The sequence below is a fragment of the Lithobates pipiens genome, unplaced genomic scaffold (genome assembly GCF_037356315.1).
Source record: "Lithobates pipiens isolate NorthernLeopardFrog02 unplaced genomic scaffold, aLitPip1_a1.2 Scaffold_4, whole genome shotgun sequence".
NCBI classification, from domain to species: Eukaryota; Metazoa; Chordata; class Amphibia; order Anura; family Ranidae; genus Lithobates; species Lithobates pipiens.
This window is the reverse complement of record NW_027507852.1, coordinates 1,382,578-1,393,268: the sequence shown is the minus strand read 5'-3', so window position 1 is coordinate 1,393,268 and position 10,691 is coordinate 1,382,578. Positions and strand designations below refer to the sequence as shown.

General features: G+C 39.9%; 1 protein-coding gene across 1 annotated transcript in view; it reads left to right on the top strand.

The window, feature by feature from the left end:
• The first annotated feature begins 6,343 nt into the window (after positions 1-6,343).
• Positions 6,344-10,691, top strand: part of LOC143956684 (Fc receptor-like protein 5) — a 106,068-nt gene continuing 101,720 nt past the window's right edge. The window contains exon 1 of the mRNA XM_077466878.1: positions 6,344-6,550. The gene's annotated coding sequence lies outside the window, so the exon portion shown is untranslated. The remainder of the gene's footprint in view (positions 6,551-10,691) is intronic.

Genomic DNA, 10,691 nt, shown 5'->3' with positions numbered 1-10,691 from the left:
CATTTACTAATTTAAAACAAAATAGAATATATGCACTCAGGCGTCAGTGAACTTAGAAATTAAAACATTCAAAGAACTTTGATGAGTCTTTAAATGTCATCAGATCTGCCACACCCCTTTAAACTTCTGAAGAGTATCATTATTTTTGGCTACCAATTCCTCCATATGCATAATACCATTATGAGTCTCAATCCACTCCAGAATTGAAGGAACGGTAAAGCTACTTTCACACTAGGGCGTTGCGGACGCTGACGATAAAGCGGCGTTATGGGCGGCACAGTGGTGTAGTGGTTAGCACTCTCACCTAGCAGTAAGGTCGCTGGTTCAAATCCCAACCATGACACTACCTGCCTGGAGTTTGCATGTTCTCCCTGTGCCTGCGTGGGTTTCCTCCGGGTACTCCGGTTTCCTCCCACAATCCAAAGACATGCAGGTAGGTGAATTGGCTTCTGGCTTCTGTCCAAAATTGGCCCTAGTATATGGATGGGGACCTTGGATCGTGGGCTCCTTGAGGATAGGGACTGATGTGGGTGTAGCAATGTACAGGGAAAGGGACAATAGTAGACACTCACTCAGGTTGAACTGGATGGACTGGTGTCTTTATTCAACCTAACTAACTATGAACTATATTTAGCGGCGCTTTATGGTTGTTTTAGCGGCGCTATGCAGCCTCTAGCAGGGCAGTTTTAACCCCCGCTAGCGGCCGAAAAAGGGTTAAAACCGCTCGCAAAGCGCTTTGCAGGTGGGTTTGCATCGCTGCCCCGTTGTTTTCAATGGGAATGGCGCTTTAGGAGTGATGAATACACTGCTCCTACAGCACTCCAAAGATGCGGCTTGCAGGACTTTTTTGACCTCCCTGCAAGCGCACTGCTCCAGTGTGAAAGCCCTCGGGGCTTTCACACTGGAGACACAGCAGCAGCTGTTTCAGGGCGCTTTGGAGTCGCTGTTTTTGGCACCTGCAAAGTGCCTCAGTGTGAAAGCAGCCTTAGAGATTTCCAATATCTTGGTATCAATTGTCTAACTGCTGAAAGAAAAAAACAGGAGGGAGATTTTTTGGGTTTTAGGCAGTAATCGTGGTAAAAAAAGAAAAAAGAGCTAAATCAAAAGAGTTGCATACCGACTCATCCGCAGCTGTATTATATAAATTGATTACTTGATCCCAAAGTTTATAAATAGAAGGACAAGCCCACCAAAGAAGACATCCCTGCTCAGGCGGGCGGCTCTCCTCTCCTCCTCGGCTCGGCTCCTCTCTGATGGTGACGAGTGACTGACTGACTGCCGGCTGTGACCGCATACCACAGCTGAGCTGAGGTAGGTCAGACACACAGTGTGTGTATGTGTATGTCATTGTCAGTGTATGTAGGTCAAGCAGGTCAGTGTATGTAGGTCAGGCAGGTCAGTGGTCAGTGCATGTAGGTCAGGCAGGTCAGTTTAATGGTCAGTGTCAGGCAGGTGTGTTTACTGGTCAGCATTGATGGGCACTGGTAAACCTCACAAAACCAGTCTGGTCTGTATGAATTATTCGAGGCACTATTGGTTGAAGCCTATTAGCAATACGTTTATCGTAAAGTTTTATATCTTGATTCAACAATGAGATAGGACGATAACTATTTGGGTTTGTTTGTTTGTTTTGTCTTTACCCGGTTTCAAAATAACAGAAATATAAGCCTTCAAGGCTTCTAGGAGAAAAGATTGAGACTCTGAAATAGAATTAAAGGAATGCAAAAGAATTGGAGACAGATCTGTCCGTTTCATAGAACCGGCTAGAAAAGCCGTCCGGACCTGGCGCTTTACCAGTCTTAACAGTCTTAATAATGGCTAGTAGTTCCTCAGGAGTAAACGGAACCTCTAAAGAACTAGTGTCCAAGTCAAGACTTGGCAAAGCCGTGTCTTTCATATATGAGATTGTTTTTTTTTCCAACTATGAAAAGAATAAAAGAATAGTCAATTTCAGAATTAGTTTGTGAAATATTATATAATGAGGAATAATAATTGCAAAAAGTCTCTACGATAGCAGAGTTAGTATTAACCAACCCTTTACCAGGAACAGATCATTTCAAAACAGATGATGATGGTGTCTTAGGATGAAAAGAATGCACCAGAAAGGCACCACTCTTGTTACTTTATTCGTAGGAAGTCCTCAAGGTTTTATCCCTAGCCCTTAAAGAATGATAATCAAGAGAACGCAAGAATTGACTTCTGGTATTGGCATGTTCAATTCTAACTCTATCACTATTAATATTTTTATGGATTGATTCTTAATCAGAAATCTTCTGTAGTAAAGCTAGATGTTCTGCAGTTCTATTTTTTTTTTTAATCTTGATCCACACGATATGAAAATTCCCCTCAGGATGCATTTTAGCGCCTCTATTTTAATTGATGGTAGTATTTTCCAATTCATGATCTTTCATAAAATGCATAGTTTTTTTAATATCAGTTACACTAATATCAGTCTACTAGTAGATTATCATTAAGTTGCCAGGAATCTATTCCTGGCACGAAGTTCTCTGAAATTAAGGTGACAAAAAACAGGTGAATGATCTGACCAAATATTAGGTTTAATGCTAATTGTCAGAGTAGCGTCTAATAAAGATTGTGAAATAAAAATATGATCAAGTCTACTATGAGTTTTATGGACTGGAGAGAAGAAAGTATAACCCCTCTCAGAAGGATGTAATATACGCCATGAATTAAATAACTGCATTCAAGATCATTTCTGCTTTAATTTACGAAGAGCCAACTATGAAATATGGGTCTTTCCCGAAGATGAATCCATTTGGTGATCGAAAACTAAATTAAAATCACCCCCGAAAATAATATCACCCTCTGCAAAAGTTTCAAGAATACATATGTATTTAAGACCCTCAGAAACTTGAGAGGTATTCAGGAAATATACATTAGCTATAATACATTTTGCACTTTTTAGCTTTAGTAAATAAACCCCATTGTGTACTTAAAAGTGGGGTATGCTTGTATATACTTTTATTCCATTTTACATTTTTAGAAATAGATATCTACCTTCAGAGTCAGATTTTGAATCTAAAACTTGACACTTCACATTCTTATGTATAGCAATTGATACTCCTTTGGATTTAGCATATGGATATGTACTATGAAACAAAGTAGTATAATATTTATTTTTACAAGTTGGGATAGCATCCAAACAAAAATGTGTTTCTTGAAAAAACACTATATCAATTTTTTCCTTATTAAAGCGGGGTTCCACCCTAAAGTGGAACTTCTGCTCATCTGAACCCTCCCCCCCTCCGGTGTCACAGTTGGCACCTTTCAGGGGGGAGGGGGGTGCAGATACCTAAGACAGATATTTGCACCCACTTCCGGGCATAGACTCCCACGGGAGTCTATGCTGTTTCCTGTCTCGGCGCACTGTCTACTGGGACACACATGGGTCCCAGAGACAGCACGGACCATTCCCATTGCACTGCGCAACTCGCACATGCGCAGTAGGGAACTGGGAAGTGAAGCCGCAACGCTTCACTTCCTGATTCCCTCACCGAGAATGGCGGCGGCAGCAGCCGAGAGCCGAGCGATCGATCGTCCTCAGCTGCCGACATCGCTGGACCCTGGGACAGGTCAGTGTCCATGTATTGAAAGTCAGCAGCTGTAATATTTATAGAAAATAGTCACTGTTACAACCCCGTTGAGTGAGAACAACTCTGCAACAAAACACACACACAAAAAAATAAAAAATGTAATTTAAAATATGACACATCACAGTCCCAAGACATGCAATGTGTCTTATGCCACGTACACACGACCAGACTTTTCGACGAACTGGGTCCGACGGTCTTCCTGACAGACTTTCGGCGGAGGTCAGATGGACTTTCTGAGCGAACGGACTTGGACACACATGACCCGACTGTTTGTTCGAAAGTTCGTTTGTTTTGAACGTGATGACGTAAACAGGACTAAACAAGGAAATTCAATAGCCAGTAGCCAATAGCTGCCTGTGCGTCGTATTTGATCCATCAGACTAGCACACAGACGAACAGTTTTCCTGATTTTTAGGCCGTCGGACTTGAGTGCGTCAGATAGATTTGAAACATGTTTTATTTCTAGGCCCGTCAGACTTTTGTGGAAAAAAAGTCCACTGGAGCTCACACACAATCTAATTGTCCAATGGATTCCGATCTGCCGAACCAAGTCTGCCGGAAAGTCCGATCAAGTGTACGCGGCATTAGATATCTCTGGGTAACCCCAGAAAACAAAAAACCTAACAGGCAATATAGCCAATTCCCCAAAAAGTTGGGGAGCCTAATTTAGAATAGGGGCAATCTATGCAGAGATAGAGCCATACCATTTAGACATTCAGACCGGCATTGAGAAGAAAAAAAACATTGTGTGTGTGTGTGTGTGTGGGGCGGGGGGGAGCAGAATTTTCACCAACCAGGGACGATGAAGAATCGGAAACTTCAGTGGGTATTAAGCCAGGGACCCAGCCAGCGGAGGTGATGCTTGCAGAAGCATCCTTGTGTGTCAAGCCAGGGACTGAGCATCCCAGTGGGGTGAAGCTTGATAGGTATCTTGAATGCCCAACTAGGGACCCAGCAGAGAGGTGGGGGTGATGCTTGAGGAAGATACTACAGTGAAGATTGGAGGAGCTCAAGGCATTCAGTGGCAGTGAATCATCTAGTCTAGTAAGAGACTCGGAACTCAGAGAGCTGACAAACTACAAGAAGTGATTGTAGTGGAAGCAAAGAAACTGTTACACTTTGTGTTAGAAACTGTTAAAGACTTCTGCCAAAGGAGACAGCATTCCTACACATGCAGATGTGGCGTCTTGCTTGATGCGTTTCCCTGCATGGCTGTCCTCCTGTTGAAGTCTTGGCATCTGCCAATTAATCTTGCAACTACCAAAGAGTATCCTGGTCCTAACACTCTCTCCCTAAGTTCTATTAAGAGAAATAAAATCTCTTTTGCATTCAAGAAGTGTCTGGCGCCCAATTAATCTACCTTACTTTACTCCCACTATGCCATGCAACCCACCACACACAGAAGGGTGTCAGCTATCTCTGGACCTGGAGATTCTCTCTAGACTGAAGGGGGCCAGGGACCTTGCTACATTTGGGGCCCAAGAAGAACATCTAACAAGAAGGGATAAGAAGAACTACTGACAAGGAGTGATTAAAAAGAACTATGGACAGGAAGGGATAAGAAGAACTACTGACAAGAAGGGATCAGAGGAACAACTGATATGGAGGGATAAAAATAAAACAGACAAGAAGGGATAAGGAGAATAACTGATAAGGTGGGATAAGAAGAACTACTTTCAAAAAGGGATAAGAAGAACTACTGAGGGAGGGATAAGAACACTGGCAGGAAGAGAAGCAAAAGAGTTTGAAGAGGCGAGAAGAGAATTAGGGATAACAATGAAGGAGGTAAAGAACTACTGACAAGTAGGTAGTGAAAACTTATCTGATAATGACAGAGGGAAATCTAGGCTGAAAAGGAGAAAGGAGAGAAAGGATGGACAAATTGAGAAAAAAGCAGGGCTAACAAGGAAGGAGGACAAGGATGGTTGGCAATGAGTTAGGATAAGCATGACTGACAAAGAGGGAGGAGCGAGTGTAAAATGGAAGGCTGGGACAGAGGATGAACGACCGCTGAAAACGAGTATAGAAGGAACGAAAGTACTGCTGAAAAATTAGCACAATTGACAACAGGAATTGGGGACACGCATGAGGAAGACATGTGACAATTAATTAATGGGTAAAATAAAAAAGAGAATGACAAGTGACAATTGACCTTTGTTTGGAGAAGCACTGACCTAGATTTGTAAGAGGAATGACCTATGTTTGGAGGAGAACTGACATTTCATAGCTGGGGAGCAAAGCTGGTGTTGAATCTGAGAAGGATTCTGAAACCTGTCCTAAAATTTAAAAAAAAAGACTTTAATTCTCTGTCCCTGCATACATCTCTGATGTCTTTCAGAGACAAGCCTCTTTCCTCAGCGTGACAGCAGAATCATAACATGTATTAAAGGTTCTAAACAAATTACATAAGTTTGGCCTATCTGGAAGCTTACAAATTTGCATGACAAAACCCCTTCATGCCACTGTATACAGTTGCATACAGTAAATAGTATATGTTTCTCATTACAAATAGTATCTTTTCTCGCTACAAGCAGGCTTCATTTACTGGGACCATTGGCACACTGAATCTTTGTGGCTGCTCTGAAAGTCAGAGACAGATGAATGGGACTAATATGCGTGAGATACCAATGTGCTAGTATTAGTATAACATATTGAATAGTTGTGAACAAAACATATACTCATGTTTAGCATGGAAAAAATATCTTTTTATTTTTTTTTTATTTTTTAGGAAGTGACATCAGTACTGAAGTCGTTATTTTTGTTCTTTTATACTTCATTTGTCCTGCATTTCACAATGTTGTAATTAACAATAGTTTCAACACAGGAAGGGATAAGGAACTTATAACAACTGTTCACCTTGCACACATGTTGGTTTACAAGACAGAAGAAGAACCTAGCTAGCCTGTGAATACAGGGGAATAAGACCAATAAAATCGGTATGTATGATATGATCTAATGCATATATAAGTATGTGTTTATCTGCTTACTTGTACTCAAGTATGTTGTTTAATGTGATCTGAAAAGTTGATCATAATAAAACCCAACATCATTCTCTAATTTATATATAATGTCCCTATTATTAGCATATGTTGAATATATTTTGCTTTGGTATGAATGTTTTAAACTGCTCTGCGTCACATCTTTAAAGCAATCCATACTTTTGTCATTGTTTAAACCTTGATAAGTGTGTTTTATAAAATAAAATTGTATGTGTTAATACATTTTTTTTTAGGAATGTGTGTGTGTTATTATTTATATATTGCTTTTATGGCATTGCACCAAATAAGCAATGTACAATAATATCCACAAACAAGAGTTCATGTTATTTTTGAAATTAGGGAGCTTTACAATATTTTGAGACAGAAACTTTTTAGATCCTTGCCCTAAAGCAAGATAATATTTGCAAAATAAACCCCAATATCAAACCCTAATTTACTAAAATTGAAGTAAGACTTGCTCAAAATTGTGGTTTAGTCAGTTTATGGAAGAAAACATTGCCCAGTATGCATAAAGAAGGCATTGGGACTCAGTCTTGTGATTGTAAATGTTCGGCAGCTCTGTGAACTGTGGCGGGCTCAGGGCTGACAATAGGGAACAGTAGAAAAGCAACATCACTTGCCAGTGTCACTGCTCTAGATGATGGCAGAGGGGGTAAAAGTCCTCTCCCACCAACTGCGGCAGTCACACCGATTGGAAAAAAATAATAAAAAAATGTAAAAAAAAAGGTATTTAACTACTTAAAGACCAGGCCTATGTTTGAAACTTGTCGTTTACAAGTTAAAATAAGTTGTTTTTGCAAGGAAATTACTTAGAACCTCCAAACATTATATATATATATATATATATATATATATATATATATATATATATATATGCGTGTGATGAGGGTTGTGCTAACTTTATTTACTATAATAATGCCTTAATTCCAAAGACAAATTCCATAAAATCTAGACCATGTGTTTCAAATACATTGATATCACTACCAACTCAATCACCACTTTTACAAATTATAAAAAAAATGTTTTGCTGCTAGCTATATACCACAAACAGTATAAACCACAATATGCTCCAATATACCATTAATATTACAAGTGCTTAAGTATCTCCTGTAAGAAAAAGTGCTACGTGCATACATATAGTACATAAATCTAAACAGTCTCTTCAGTGTTTAAGATTTTCTTGATAATGCTTCTATCTCCACCCAAAGTGTAAAATAGGAACAACGACCAAGTGCTTCACCACCACCGGAAAAAATGGCCACTCACCAGACCTAGTCTGTGTTATTGCCTTTGGTTCATTTAAGGATAACCATTCCTTCACTGGTCACATCAATGATTTCTCCCCAGGGAAAGTAAAACCTCTTGTACTAATATGGCTCAAAGAGATATACAAAGGACCATCATAGTTTAGCAAGTAAATGCAAATGTATTTAAAATAACGTTTAAAATCAATCAGGTGTGCACTCACATGGACCAGTGCCCCAGCCGGCACTAAGCTTGTCCAGCAATGTACGTGGATGTGGGAAACAGTTCTACCTCACCCTCCGTTCACAGCCTTCAGTGGTGTCCCATGGATGTACAGGAATATGCCCCAACCTCTCTTCCAACTCGCGGGGTTCAGACAGTAAGGCATTATTATAGTAAATAAAGTTAGTGCAACCCTCATCACACGCACATATTAATTAGATTGACTCACATAGTGATATCTCTATACAGTATTAGGTTGTAGCAAACAGATATATTTTATATTTTCTTGTCCCTAGTGCGCCGGTATTTTTTCTATTTTTGTTGCATATATATATATATATATATATATATATATATATATATATATACATATATTTTTTTTTTTTGTCAGACACCCTAGAGAGTAAAATGGCGGTCGTTGCAATACTTTATGTAATTTGCGTAGCGGTCTTACAAGCGCAATTTTTGGGGAAAAAATACACTTTTTTGAATTAAATAAGACAACAGTAAAGTTAGCCCAATTTTTACTATATTGTGAAAGATAATGTTATGTCAAGTATATTGATAGCCAACAAGTCATGCTCATGGAATGGCGACAAACTTTGACCCTTAAAAAGCTCAATAGTCAATGTTTAAAAATTTCTACAGGTTACCAGTTTCGAGTCACAGAGGAGGTCTTGTACTAGAATTATTGCTCTCACTCTAACAATCACAGAGTTACCTCACGTGTGGTTTGAACACATTTTTCATATGTGGGCGCGACTTATATATGCGTTGCCTTCTTTGTGCGAGCTTGACGGGATGGGGTGCTTTAAAAAAATGTTTTATTATTATTTGTTTCGCTTTTTATTTTTACACTGTCTTTTTCAAAAACATATTTTGGGTCACTTTTATTTCTGTTACAAGGAATGTAGACTTTCCTTGTAATAGAAAAAAAGCCTGACATAACCTCTTTAATGTGAGATCTGGGGTCAAAAAGACCTCAGATCTCACATTTACGCTTAACCACTTCCCACCCGGCCAATGCACATATACGGCCGGGTGGGAGCCGCCTACTCCTGATATGATGTTCAGGAACGTCATTCAGGAGTAGCGGGATCGCGCGCGCGCGCGCCCGCGCAGCGGCGCGATCCCGATGCGCCCGTGTCACCCGGACACGGCGCATCTCAAATCGGCAGGAGGGCTCTGTGATTGGCCCTCCTGATCACATGACGGCCGTGTCCAATCACGGCCGTCATGTGATGTAAACAAACAGCCGGTTGCTAGGCAATCGGCTCCTCCTCTCCTCACACAGAAGTCATCGCTGTGGAGAGGAGAGCAGATCGCTGCAGCCGGCTGCTGATCAGTGAGTATGAGCTGCTTTTTACAGCTTTTTACTCACTGATCACCAGTCTAGTGTACACAGTAAACACACCACACAGTAAACACATCACACAGTATAAACACAATGTCCCCACACATGTCCCCAAAACATACATGTCCCCAAATAATAAAAACACATGTCCCTAATAATAAAAACATGTCCCCCACATATGTCCCACTAAAATCACATGTCCCAATGATTATCTGCACACATATGTACGTGATCACCTGCACATATGTACATGATCATTTCCGTACATATGTCCGTGATCACACAAACCAATTATTATACACTTAACGGATTTTTTTTTACCAAAAACATGTAGCAGAATACATTTTGGCTTAAATTTATGACAAAATTTGATTTTATTGGATTTTTATTGAAGTAGAAAAAAGAAAATAGTTTTTTTTTTCCAAATTTCCGCTTTTTTGCGCTTATATCGCAAAAAATAAAAAACGGAGTCGTGAATAAATACCACCAAAATAAAGCTCTATTTGTGCGAACAAAATGATAAAAATTTCATTTGGGTACAGTGTAGCATGACCGCGCAATTGTCACTGAAAGCGCTAGAGCGCTGAAAGCTGAAAATTGGGCTGGGAAGGAAGGGGGCGAAAGTGCCCTGTATTGAAGTGGTTAAAAGCAATAAAAAAAAATTCCCCTTTAAGACCATTGGGCGGAAATGACGTTTGACGTCGCTTCCGTCATCCAATGGTATGGAGCCAAGCGGGGGCCATCTTTCCCTTACTCAATTCCATGCCTCAAAGGGGAAAGGACTTGATTGTCTCCGCCACTACCGACGGCTCCGGTAAGCAGCGGAGACCACCAGGGAGCGGCGAAAGGAGCGGGAAACAGTCCCGCCACCGATTAAAAGTGATCTTGTGGCGAATCCGCCGCAGAGACCACAGAGACCACTTTTATCTGAAAGGGGACCGCCCGCTGTTTAAAAAGATATTAAAAAGGTAAAAGGATCATGGATTTAACCTTCCTGACGGTACGATTATTTCAGATTTTAGGTGCTGAAAGCGGTACCATTATTTTGCATGAAAATTTGGCATTTTATATTGTAGTCCTGTAATTCTTAGAAAGAATTCACTTAAATCCATCCAAACAAGAGTCTAGTAGACATCCCGGGTATGATAAAATTTGAAATATGAAATAATAAATTATAATATATATATATATATATATATATATATATATATATGTAAATAATAAAATAAATAACTATAAATAATTATAAAAAATAAT